Consider the following 12,796-nt stretch of genomic DNA (forward strand, 5'->3'; position numbering starts at 1 on the left):
AAAAAAAGAAGCATACAGGGTTTTCTGTTATTCAAGGGCAGCTGTGTGACATTTTCAAGGGGCACAAGCCCTGACAGTCATGTGTGTAGAGCGATGGATGATACAGACATTACTGTCTAAGCTGGAGGAGTCCTATACCATGGTTAGTTTTCTAGATTCCATGCATCTGATTGCTTTGTGCCAAGCTGTGAAGTATCCAGGATTGACTCTCAAGCACTCTTGAAAATGCTCTGAGATGTCTAAAATTCTTTAGGAAATCCCCCTCTGCTTAAATAAACTGGAATGGAATCTGTAAGAATATTTGTAGATATATAGACTTGTTCCTCCTTTCTTGATTTATCTAATTAGATAGTGACCATTGACACCCTGCTCTGAAAAATGGGGTTTTTAGCACAGTTATAGAATCTCCCAACTTATTTCCACTTTCAAAACTTTTCAGAAACGCATGGTTCTTTTTTGGTTAGTCTTATATTTTTCAACTGTAGAACTTTGCCCTTAACTCATTACTCAGGAGTGGTACATACTTATTCAGTTTCTTTCAATATAACCTTTTACTCTACAAATATCTCATTCACTGACAGTCATATTTTTTCAGTTGTCAAGACTTAAAACATTATATTCTGCTCTAGCCTTAATGTAAGAACAGTGCTATTATTCTGTAAATATTAAAGATTCTAAAAATTAAAATCCAAACAGTCAGCTTTTTAATTTATGATCTGTTGATTATTGGATGTTTTGGAAACAAGTATTGTGAATGGACTTGCAGAAAGAAGAAAACATCTGTATCTCAGCCGAAAAGAACAGAGTTTTAGACTCAGTGGGAGAAGGAGAGGGTGGGATGATTTGACAGAATAATATTGAAACATGTATATTACCATATTTAAAATAGATGGCCAGTGTAAGTTTGATGTGTGACGCAGCGCACCCAAAGCCAGTGCTCTGTGACAGCCTAGAGGGATAGGGTGAGGAGGGAGGTGTGTAGGGGTTTCAGGATGGGGGTGACCCATGTATACCTATGGCCAATTCATGTTGATGTATGGCAAAAACAATCATAACACTGGAAAGTAATTATCCCCCAATTAAAACAAATTTTCAAAAAGATATTAAAAAGAGGAGAAAACGTTATTTTATGAAATCAAATTTATAGCATTTAGTAGTAGTCCAAGAAAACAAACAATAGATTTCATTTTCTTTTATCATATCACTTGCTCAAAATATTTCTTTTTCTCAATTTGATTCATATTTAAATTGTACCTTTTCAGTAATGTTTTGTTTTTCACAGAGTCTATGTCATCCCTATTTCTTGGATTAAAAAAATATAATTATTTTCCTTGGAAAGATGCAGAGGAAATAAATACTCTCAAAATGTCATGTCTCAAATCATTTCTCTGCCTCATCTTGTTAATATTTATTTACTTTAAAAATGTGTATACAGATGCATTCCTTAATAATTGTATATGATTTAATCAGAGTTCCTGTGGAGATTCTATACAAAGTCTGTTCTTATTCATTTTAAATAATCAGTCTTCCTTGGTTACTATTTTAGTGAGCTTTTTTTTTGATCTTTGGCTTTCTCAAAGCCTATTTATACATAACAACGTATCGTAACCCCTTTCACTCTTCTACTCACTTGTGTCTTTCAATTTGAAGACCACCGATTATTCCTGCCTTTGATAGCCCTTTTCTGAGGCATTTATTTCCCTCTCCCATTATTGCTCTGATAAACTCCTTTCCCATGAAAATTGGAACCCCTATATTCATTGGCCCTGTCACAACTTTTTTTTCTATTTACATATATGTGTATATTTGAACAGTGTTAGTAGCAGTTAGTAACTGTTAGTAACTTTTTCTTCCAGTTTTTTTTCTCTCTAAAAAATGCTTTAATACATCTAAGCATTCCATTTTATTGGCTCACTTTAAAATTATTAACCTGTTTTTGACTAAAAGTTAATTTTTTCAAAAGCTAGCTCCTTAATATGTCAAGGCTATTGATTTAGATTTTAAAATTCTCTTCTTAAAATATATTCTCTCTCACTAAATTACCTACTTCTTTTTAACAATTTTCTAAATTATTTTTCTTGAAATTTCACTTTAGATAATATTGATTTTCCTTTGAAATCTGTTAATTTCTGGATGACAGTCCTTGTTTATAGATAACTGAAGTGAATTTTGTTTGCCATTAGGCGATCATGTTTCCCTAGAAGGAGGCTTACCATAGGTTTTTTTTTGTTTGTGTCTGGTGACTGTTGGTTATAATTACAGGTAGTGGGTTGGATGATGGGGTAGCTAGACAGCACATGGTCAAGTTCTACCTCTGATAGCCAACATATCCAATCCAACCTCAAAAACTGTTCTTTCTTCACAACATCCTTTACCATAAACATGCACTGGATAATTATACTTTAAATAGATAGGTATAATTATTTTTCAAAGCCAAGCTAACTAGGAGATAGCACAAGAACAACACACACACACACACACACGTAATGTAATGTGACAGGAATATGTAATGTGACAGGGAAGCCTGGTGTGGTGCAATCCATGGGGTCAGAAGGAGTCGGGCACAACTTAGGGACTCAACAACAACATGTAATGTGATAGCACATTTATATCTACTTCCTAAGCATTTTATTTCATACACCACTAACTTTATCTAGAAATTTATTTCCTAAAAATCTCCAATAAATTAAAAACAAAGTAAATGAAGCTCACAATTGTTGAAATTTTAATTACATACAGGTAGTTTTATACTAACAACCACTTCTTGATATTTATTTATTCATTCATTCATTTACTTTTTCATTTCTTCTACTAAATCAATATTCCTTTTCTCTACTTGGTACTGAAATGAGTTGTAAGGGGTTGAGGATTGATATTCCTTTAAGTGAGGGAGATTCTGTGTAAACATTTTGAAAACACATGGACTAATATAAAATATTACAGATTTTTTTAAGTGATTCTAATGTGAGTGATATAATGAGGGTTGTTCCTGATTATCAGAAGACACTGGGAAATATTGCTCCAATGGGATCCTTATAAGCATTTTGTAACACTGATGTTATAATGTTAGACATCTTGTCTGATTTATGTTGTGCTTTGTGTGTACTGAGTCGTGTCCAACTTATTGAGACCCATAGACTGTAGCCCACCAGGCTCCTCTCTAAGATCCATGGGATTTTACAGGCAAGAATGTTGTAGTGGGTTATCATTCCCTTCTCCAGGGGACCTTCCTGACCCAGAGATCGAACCCGCATCACCTGTGTCTCCAGTGTTGCAGGCAGATTCTTCACCCTTTGAGCCACAGGGGAAGCCCAATAGCAGGTTCTATTTTAAGCTTTGAATAGCTATTAACATTTAGAATTTACAGATAGATAATAGATAAAATAATCTAGTCTGATTATCCTTGACCCTCATACACAGATCACTTCATATGCAAAGCCTGTGCTTCTTCAGCATTATGGTTATCTCTTGTAAGAGTCATTTTCTTGATCACTGTCCTATAAGATTTAAAGGTAATTAGTGGGGGAACCTGATTTCTTTTATCAAAATTGTTTCTTAGTAAGTTGCTTCTCAATTAGAGATTTGTTTCATTTAGGTGAATGTGTGGCAATTAAGAAACACAAACCAATATTTAGGCTCATATTTCCCTATCAGAAACTATAAAAAATTCAAAGTATATTTCAATAACTCAATTGTATACAAGTCCAGAATATAATTAAGTTACTGTATGTTCTACTACAGAAAGATTTTTTTAAATTGAAGTATAGCTGATTTTTGACATTGCCTTAGTTTCAAGTGTACATCAAAGTGATTCAGTTATTTTCTTCAGATTATATTCCATTATAGGTTATTTTTCAAGATATTGAATATAGTTTACTGTGCCATATTGTAAATTTTTATTGCTTATCTATATATAGTAGTTTATATCTATTAACATCATACTCCTAATTCATTCCTCCCTTCTCCTCTCTCCTCTTTGCTAACCATAAGTTTGTTTTCTATGTCTATGAGTCTGTTTCTGTTTTGTCTATAGATTCATTTGTGTTATTTCTTAGATTCTACATATAAGTAATATCATGGAGTATTTGTCTTTATCTGACTTATTTCACTAAGCGTTATAGTCCAAGTCCATCCATTTTGCTGCAGATAATAATATTTCATTCTTTTTTTATGGCTGAGTAATATTCCATTCCACACTTTAAAACCATTTATTTATTGATGGCTACTTGATTATTCCCATTTCTTGGCTATTGTAAATAGTGCTGCACTAAACTCAGGGTGCAAGTATCCTTTTGAATTGGGCTTTTTTTTTCTGGATATATAACCAGGAATAAGATTGCTGGATCATATGGTGGCTCCATTTTTAGCTTTTTAAGGAACCTCCAAACTGTTTTCCACACACTCCTGCCAACAGTGTAGAACAGTTCTCTTTTCTCAAGACACTCCCTAGTATTTGTTATTTGTAGACTTTTTGATGATAGCCACTCTGAATGGTGTGAAATGATACCTCATTATAGTTTAGATATGCATTTCTGTAATAATTAATGATATTGAGCATCTCATCCTTGTTAGCCATCTACATGTCCTTTTTGGAAAAATGTCTATGTCTTCTGTCCATTTTTTATTAGTTTGCGTGTTTTTTTTTTTTTTGATATTTAATTGAATTAGCTGTTTGTGTATTATAGATATTAACCCCTTGTCTGTCACATCATTTGCAAATATTTTCTCTTGTGATTTAGTTTGTCAAAAACTATAGATTTTAAGTGTTCTTTATGTAGCTATGTGTTCTTAATCCTTAACCTTTTGAAGTCTGTGGTTGGTACTGATTATCTCATCTATCTTGTAACAAAGATTATATGAGGAAACTTTGTAAATTATAATATTGGCATCGTTGATAGTGTTCAGAAACTGTTTTTTTTCCTCATGTTCAATAGCTAAAGAAATGATCTCAATATTATCCAGTTGATGTCAAACATATAAACAAGGAGTATGTTTTTGACAAAGTAAATAAAGCTTTCAAAAATAATATACACCTTCCAATGAAGTTTATTTTATAAGATATCTGGTATTTTAAAAAAATCTGTGGTATTTATGCTGTTTGATTAGCATTGTAGTTCATGTATAAGATGGGAGAATATAATCAATGATTTAATTCAGAACTTTGGGTTAAAATGAGTGGGATTTCTTGAATAGAGTTAGCAATCTGGAGTTCCGTTTCTTTATATTACCTTATTTTGTCTAGCACACTTTTTATTTTATAGTAAAATGAGAAGCCAAGCAAGAATAATAGGGACATTATGTTGAATATAAATAAAGGCAAGTAAAGTGTAAAATAAAATAAATATGGATATGGGTGATACTGAAATAGAGTTCACCATAAAGTTTATGTCATAGTATGTTATGCAATCTATGAGTTTGCTGTTCCTATACAAATAATTTTTACTTTCACATAGATAATTAAAATGGATTCTCTTTGTTGTGTGAGTTTCTTTTTCCTTGGTTCCAAATTAGTTCCCTTAGAGGGATGGTTCATTTTTCTGAAACAAAACAGAATTCACCATCTTTCTTTTTCCTCTTGGAGTAGGCTGAAAATTTTAAATTCCCTTTTAGTTTAGCCACTACTAATTTCACCCATGATAACTTGAACATATGCAAAACATTGGAAAGACTCATTAAGAATAAAGAAGTTTGTATTTAGATAAACTAGAATATTGACTCTGGAAATTATATATAAATACATATAATCTTTAATTAAGGTGATTTTTATTCACCTTTAATAAATATTATCATGTGAGCAATTAAGTTTGAACATAAAATCTTCAAATACTTGTTGTACTCAAAATTGTGACTTGTGTTTTACTTATTGGACTAAATACAAATTTGTTCTATTCACTTTATAAAATTCCTTTAGATAATTCTCTTGGCCTATACTATTGAGGAGTGCCTACTTAATTTGGGGAGGGACACTGGCCATCTGTAAGGCTAGGATTTTGAGAAGGGGTGTCCTGTACCTCCACATTGCTGACATGCTGACAATTTGAAAGTCATCCTGTCAGTTCCAGCTTTCAGTGTGATCAGTGGTAGGTCTCATACTGGAAACAAGTTGGCCACGCAGGAGTTTCTGATCCTCTTCTTTGGTGGAACAAACTTCAGGGAAGCCATGCACATTGGAGCAGAGTTTTACAACAACCTGAAGAATATCATCAAAAAGAAATATGGGAAAGATGCCACCAATGTGGGGGTGAAGGGAAATTTTCTCCTGAGGAATAAAGAAGCCCTAGAATTGCTGAAGAATGAGGTCAGGACAGCTGGTATACCCATAAGGTTGTCATTGGCATGGACTTGACCACCTCTCAGTTCTTCAGGTCAGGGAAGTATGATCTGGATGTCAAGTCTCCCAGTGGTCTCAGCAGGTACGCCCACCTGACCAAATGTCAGACCCTTATAAGTCCTTCATCAAGAACTACCCAGTGGTGTCTATCAAAGACCTTTTTAACCCAAATGATTGGGAAAATTGGCAGAAGTTCACTGCTAGGACAGGAATCCAGGTGGTGGGGAATGATCTCTCAGTGACCACCCTAAAGCAGATTTCGAAGGCTGTGGTTGAAAACTCATGCAACTACCTCCTGCTCACAGTGTACCAGATCAGCTCATAGCCAGTTCTCTTTGGGTGTGCAAGCCGGACCAGTCCAATAGGTGGGGTGTCATGGTATCTTATAACTCTGGGGAAACTGAAGGTATACGCATTGCCAACCTCATGGTAGAGACCTGCACTGGGCAGCTCAAGACTGATATACCTTGCCTGTCCCAGTGCTTGACCAAGTACAACCAGATCCTCATAACTGCTGAAGAAGTGGGCAGCAAGGTTAAATTTGCTAGCAAGAGCTTCAGATAAGCCAAATTAGCTTGGGGAAAGGGAACACCTAAGTCTTTGAGTCACTAGTTGGCTGGTTAGAATGTTGTTCTTGATGTTTGTATAGATAGTTCAAGGTCTCCCTTGATACTTGCAGGGGCTCCTGATAGTTAACTCCTTCTATTATTCCTCTATTGTCCTCTCACTGCATCCTTAGAACTGCTTCAGAAGCCAAGTTGACCATCTGACACCCTGTTGGAAACTTTAGTTCTATAATCATGTCATTGACCCAAGTCATTGTTTTTCTCATCTCTCTTCCCACCAACTATTTGGAGTCATGAGTATCTATAGTATAATTTCTGAGGTGTCCACAGGCAATACCATACTTAGTGGTTTTATGTGTAAAATAAAAAGGCCTCAGTTCAGTTCAGTTCAGTCACTCAGTCATGTCCGACTCTTTGCGACCGCATGAATCGCAGCACGCCAGGCCTCCCTGTCCATCACCAGCTCCTGGAGTTCACTCAAACTCATGTCCATCAAGTCAGTGATGCCATCCAGCCATTTCATCCTCTGTCGTCCCCTTCTCCTCCTGCCCCTAATCCCTCCCAGCATCAGAGTCTTTTCCAATGAGTCAACTCTTCGCATGAGGTGGCCAAAGCACTGGAGTTTCAGCTTTAGCATCATTCCTTCCAAAGAAATCCCAGGGCCGATATCCTTCAGAATGGAGTGGTTGCCTCAGTGACCAGTAAAAAGAAATTAATGTATCAGAAAGAACAATTAATTAATAAAGTTAACATATGAGGAAAAATTTATATCCCTTTATTTTACTCTTATAACATTATAATATATTCTTTTTGGTGAGCAAAGAAACATTCAAATTAAGCAATTTTTACAAAGTACTTAGAAAAGTTTAATTATGTTTTGAGATATTTTTATTTGCATGCACCACTGTGAGATCTTAATTTTTGTTCTTTTTATTTTTTTATTGTGAGTTACAGCATACAGTAATGTATATCAAACAGAAAGAAGTACGACTTAAGGATTTTCTCACAAATGCATCTGTAATCACAAATAGATCAAGAACAGGACTTTTCCAGCTATCAAGAAGTCCCTTGCATGCCTCTTCCAATCCCAACTCCCTATTTCTTTCCCTAAAATAAACATTATCCTGAACTCTAACACAATGCAATAGTTTTGGCCACTTTGTACTTTATCTTCCTAGAGTTATATAGCATGGACTCATCTGGATCTGAATTCAGTTACTTGACATAATGTTTGTGTGACCCATCCCCACTTTTGAGTGGTTTTATTTACTTTATTTACTTTAGTTCATTTATTTTCATGGTTATATAATGTCGCATTTATTATATTCCCAAATTTACATATCCCCTGCTTATGGACTTTTAGGTTATTCTGAGTTTAGGCTATTATGAAGAAAGTTGTAAAATGTTAAAAAAAAAACTTTACTGTAAAGCAATGATGGATGTGCATATATTTCTCTTGTGTTAGGATTTAATTAGTTAATTAAGCTCTATTGCTAACTCAGATACAAATCTTAGGATTCCAGGAATGTCAAGAGTAGGGAGGTTCTGTCCATGGAGTTGGAACTTGGAAAATATACTCCCCAGGAATCAAAATGAACAGAGTAAAAACATAACCCTTAAAGGGATTGCCATCCAGCTTTGAAACACCTCCATCCCTATAATTAGCTTAATAATATTAATTGATCAAAATCAATTACAAAATTATTAGCACAAGCATAGCTGACCAAACAACTCGGAAAACAACAAAAATGTTCTGCCCTTAGTCTTTCTTGTGCTTAAAGCTTTGTTATAATGAAAGGAATAACCATAGTAGCAGGCTTGGTAAATATGCCTGGGCCCAACAAGAACTCCCTCTCATTGAATCTATAACAGACACTGTGACTGCTGAATGCTCAACAGAGTAGCAGTAGAGACTTAAGTGAAGCCTTTGGTAAGGCACCATCCTTTGAGCAGCTCATTTAGCCGCCCAGGGCTAGATTGATTAAACTGGATCCTTTCCATCCTCAAAGAGTAAATAATTTATTGTCATGCTGGATTGATACATATTCTGGGTGACCAAGGAGACTTTAAATTTCCTCTCAGCTTAACAGATTTAGACAAGTTTCTTCTAATGACAGACCCCTGACCTGCCTTTTCTTAGAGCATTTACTTCAGAAAACTTTCTGGACTGTAAATTCTTGTTCTGTTCCTTTGAAATGTATGTAAATCTGCTTCTAACTTCTTGTCAGTTTTATAGCTCAGGAAATGTCTTTCTCAAGGACCTGGGAACCGTCTCTTTGAAATGTAAACATCAAAGGAGATAACACCCCAATTTCCTAGTCTCTGAGGGAGGGTGGGAGTCTAACTTCATGAGGCAACACTTAACAAACACAAACAGCCTAATTAAAGAGAAAAAGATTTGCAACTCAGGAAAAATTCAATATGCTGGACACATACCTTAGATCAACCCTACGTGCAAAATCTTCCAATACTTTTCCACTAGCTCATCCCAATACTTATAATCTTTCCCATCTTTTATATCAGTGGAGATGAATTCAGTCTTTCTCTTTATTGAAATAGTCTTGAAACAGGTCTTTGGGGGCCTGTTTAACTTTGTCTGGTGCAAGTTTTGCTTTGACAAGGGTGTGGCTTTTCCTTGTTTGTCTGCACTGTCTTGGCCAGGAAATCTACTCCTGGGCTAACAAATTGATTTATTATAATGGGATTATGAAAATACCTTAGAAAGGCCATCAAAACTATGGAGAAGATGGTGCAATAATTAGCAAAATGTCCATGAAAGTCTTTGACCCTAATACTCTCAATATTTGCTATAGATGGAATACCTTTGTCTGAGTACCCTCTCGCTATTGCTCCTAGTGATGCAATTGATTTATTTTTGCCTCATTGAGCAACTTCTGGCCTCTGCATTAGAGGTCCTGATTCTGACGGGAGGGGTATGTTTACACTAGAACATATGAAGGATGTCACTAAACTTAAATTTATTCACTCAGTTAAGTTACATTGGGGCTTCCCCGGTGGCTCAGTGGTAAAGAACTTAGCTGCCAATGCAGGAGACCTGGGTTTGATCCTTGGGTTGAGAAGATCCTCTGGAAATGGATTGGCAACCCACTCCAGCATTCTTGCCTGGGAAATCCCATGGACAGGGGAGCCTGAGGTGTATAGTCCATGGGGTCACAAAAGAGTTGGATACAACTTAGTGACTAAGTGACAGCAACAAGAAGTTTTACATTGAGTCCCTCAGGCCAGCAAAACAAGGAAAAGAAATGGAGTTACTCTGTTGGCAGGGATAACTGATTATAGTTTTCATGAGATCAGGTGGCTGCTCTGTGTTCGGACAGGGAGACGTATGTCTGGAGCTAAGGAGATTTCCTACGGTACCTCTTAATGCTTTTATTGAGTTAAAACCTTACATGCCAATTGCAGGAAATGCAATCTGACAAAGACGTGGTAATCAAAGGATCAAAACGCTCAGGCATGAAGGTATGATTTATTTCATGGGAAAAGCATTCTTGGCCAGCTGAAGTGCTAACTCAGTTGAGGGAAATCTAGTATGCGAAGTAGAAGAGGAATAAAGGGTATGAGCTGTGGGTAGCCTCAGGACCAATTACAGAGGTAGGGCTCCTTATTCACCACTGTCTTGTAATTTGTTGTTGTTGTTGTTGTTTTTTTTTTTTTTAATTGTGACCAACCTTTAAGAAGCAGTGACATTAATACAACTGTGCATTTAATGGAGGGCCTGAGGAAGACCTGAACAATATAAAGTGAAGACATTTATTGCCATGCCCTTCCCAATACTGCAAGTAGCTCCCTATATCATGGCTAGCCTCCAAAGTCTCCAAGTGTGAATCTCTGCCTCCTGGGTCGATAGAACATTTTCTAGAAGCACAGAAGGCTGTTCTCTGAGCTCTCCTAGTGCTGGGAATGATCAGGGGATTCAGATCACTCTGGGAGTTGATGGCTAAATATATAACTGCCTTCCTCTCAAGTGAGAGAATTTGAAGTTGTGATCTTATACCACTTTTTAGAATTTCCCTAGAGGATTAAATTCCATTAGCCCAGCATGATAGCTGATAGAAATGCACATTTGATGGCTGCCTTTTCTTCCCTATGGTTTTCTCACATTTCCACCAGTGACATTTGTACTCCAAAATAATTATTTGCAGGCAAGTTTTTTAATTTCACTATCTGCTTCTAGGAGAGGAACAAAATCATACATACACAATAAGATTTCTGACCATTGACTATGTAAGAAGGGGTTAATTTCTAAATCCCCATGTTAAACACAATGGTAGTCATTGGTATAATTTTTTAAAAATCCTGATAGAATGATATTTCTGGATCAAATTGAATTTTCTTATCTATTTTAATTCATGAATATATATATGTGTATGTGTATATATATATAATGAATGAGTTTAAATTGTACAGATATTATTTCATATATAATAAGCAAAATTTTTAATAGCATACAGTTATCTTGATTACTTCCTGTACTTTAGTTGCTGAGAAATTTCTCAAATTTCATTCCTTAAAAATAAATATTCACAAAGTAGTTAAGTCTTTGGTCAATTGTATAGCATCAAAAGTATTTCTTTGGATTAAGTTAAAAGAAATTTAAAAATTTAGAATTATAGCTTGTTTTCTAGATGATGCAAGCTAGAATTTGTAGTTCAAATATGAATAAAATAAATAGCACAATTGGTTATGCAATCCACTTTAATGATTAAGAAAGTTCAAAAGAATGCATTGACTATTTTTTCTAGTGTTTGTATTTTATGAATGTAAACTTTGGAACCATCATTATAACTGTTGCTATGTTAAAAATGATACAAAGTCAATACATACCCCAAATTAAAACTATTAATATCATAATTTTGATTGACACTGAATAAAATATGTGTGTATCTCTGCACGTACATTCCATTACTTTTACTATCCAGATAAAAAAGCATTTCCCAATAAAAAATTAATTCACAACTATATTATGTCTTGGGAAGGTTTAGATTTTGACTAGCCCTGATGGCTCAGTGGTGAAGAATCCACCTCCCAATGCAGGAGACTTGGGTTTGATCCCTGGGTCAAGAAGATCCCATGGAGAAGGAAATGACAGTGTTCTTGCCTGGGAAATCCCATGGACAGAGGCACCTGACTGTCTAAAGTCCATGGGGTCACAAAAGAGTTGGACACGACTGAGCAACTAAACAACTACAACAATGCCATTACTGGATATATATTTAACACAGTGAACCAGTTTTTCATCACTCTTACACTAAACGTTCCCCAAATTAAATATTTCTAAATGTCTAATAGTGGGGATATGCCTGTTTAATATAATGGATGTAGTGAATATTTATTATAGGTCTAAATAATTATACTATCCATGAAATGCTATCCTAGGAAAAAAAAAAACCATGTTATTCGTTTTATAGAAACAGACATATTAAAAAGTATTAGGAATCTAGGTTTCTTAAATATTAGTATAATCTCTGACAAGTCCAAGAGACAAATGGATAACTCTGTCTTGGCCCATAAGTACTTTTTTCCCCATGACCTTCAGAGACCTATTTGATTATTAGCATAACATTTTCTCACCTCGTAGGACTCTGTGTGCTGCAATAGCCTGATTTACATTTGGCTTACTCACTCAGCAGTACTGCAGAACTTGTTTCAAAGAAGGAAACAAGCTATATATGGACAGGAAAATTAATCAATAGCTTACGATTTACATTTTTTTAACATCTTATTTTTCATTCCTGTCAGCATTCGTCTGGAACTTTATTCTTTTATTTATTGTTTATGTTAGCCTACATTTCTCCTCTTATTTTTATTCCTTTTTCTTTTCTAAATAGTGGTAAAACCTGCAATCTCTTTTATCTTGTTTGTGCTGTGCTATGCTCAG

At 35.2% G+C, this 12,796-nt stretch overlaps 1 pseudogene; it reads left to right on the forward strand.

The window, feature by feature from the left end:
- Window positions 1-5,349: 5,349 nt before the first annotated feature.
- LOC133229247 (alpha-enolase-like) lies at window positions 5,350-7,166 on the forward strand (annotated as a pseudogene).
- The last annotated feature ends 5,630 nt before the right edge of the window (window positions 7,167-12,796 follow it).

The sequence above is a fragment of the Bos javanicus genome, chromosome 17 (assembly GCF_032452875.1).
Source record: "Bos javanicus breed banteng chromosome 17, ARS-OSU_banteng_1.0, whole genome shotgun sequence".
Taxonomy (NCBI): domain Eukaryota; kingdom Metazoa; phylum Chordata; class Mammalia; order Artiodactyla; family Bovidae; genus Bos; species Bos javanicus.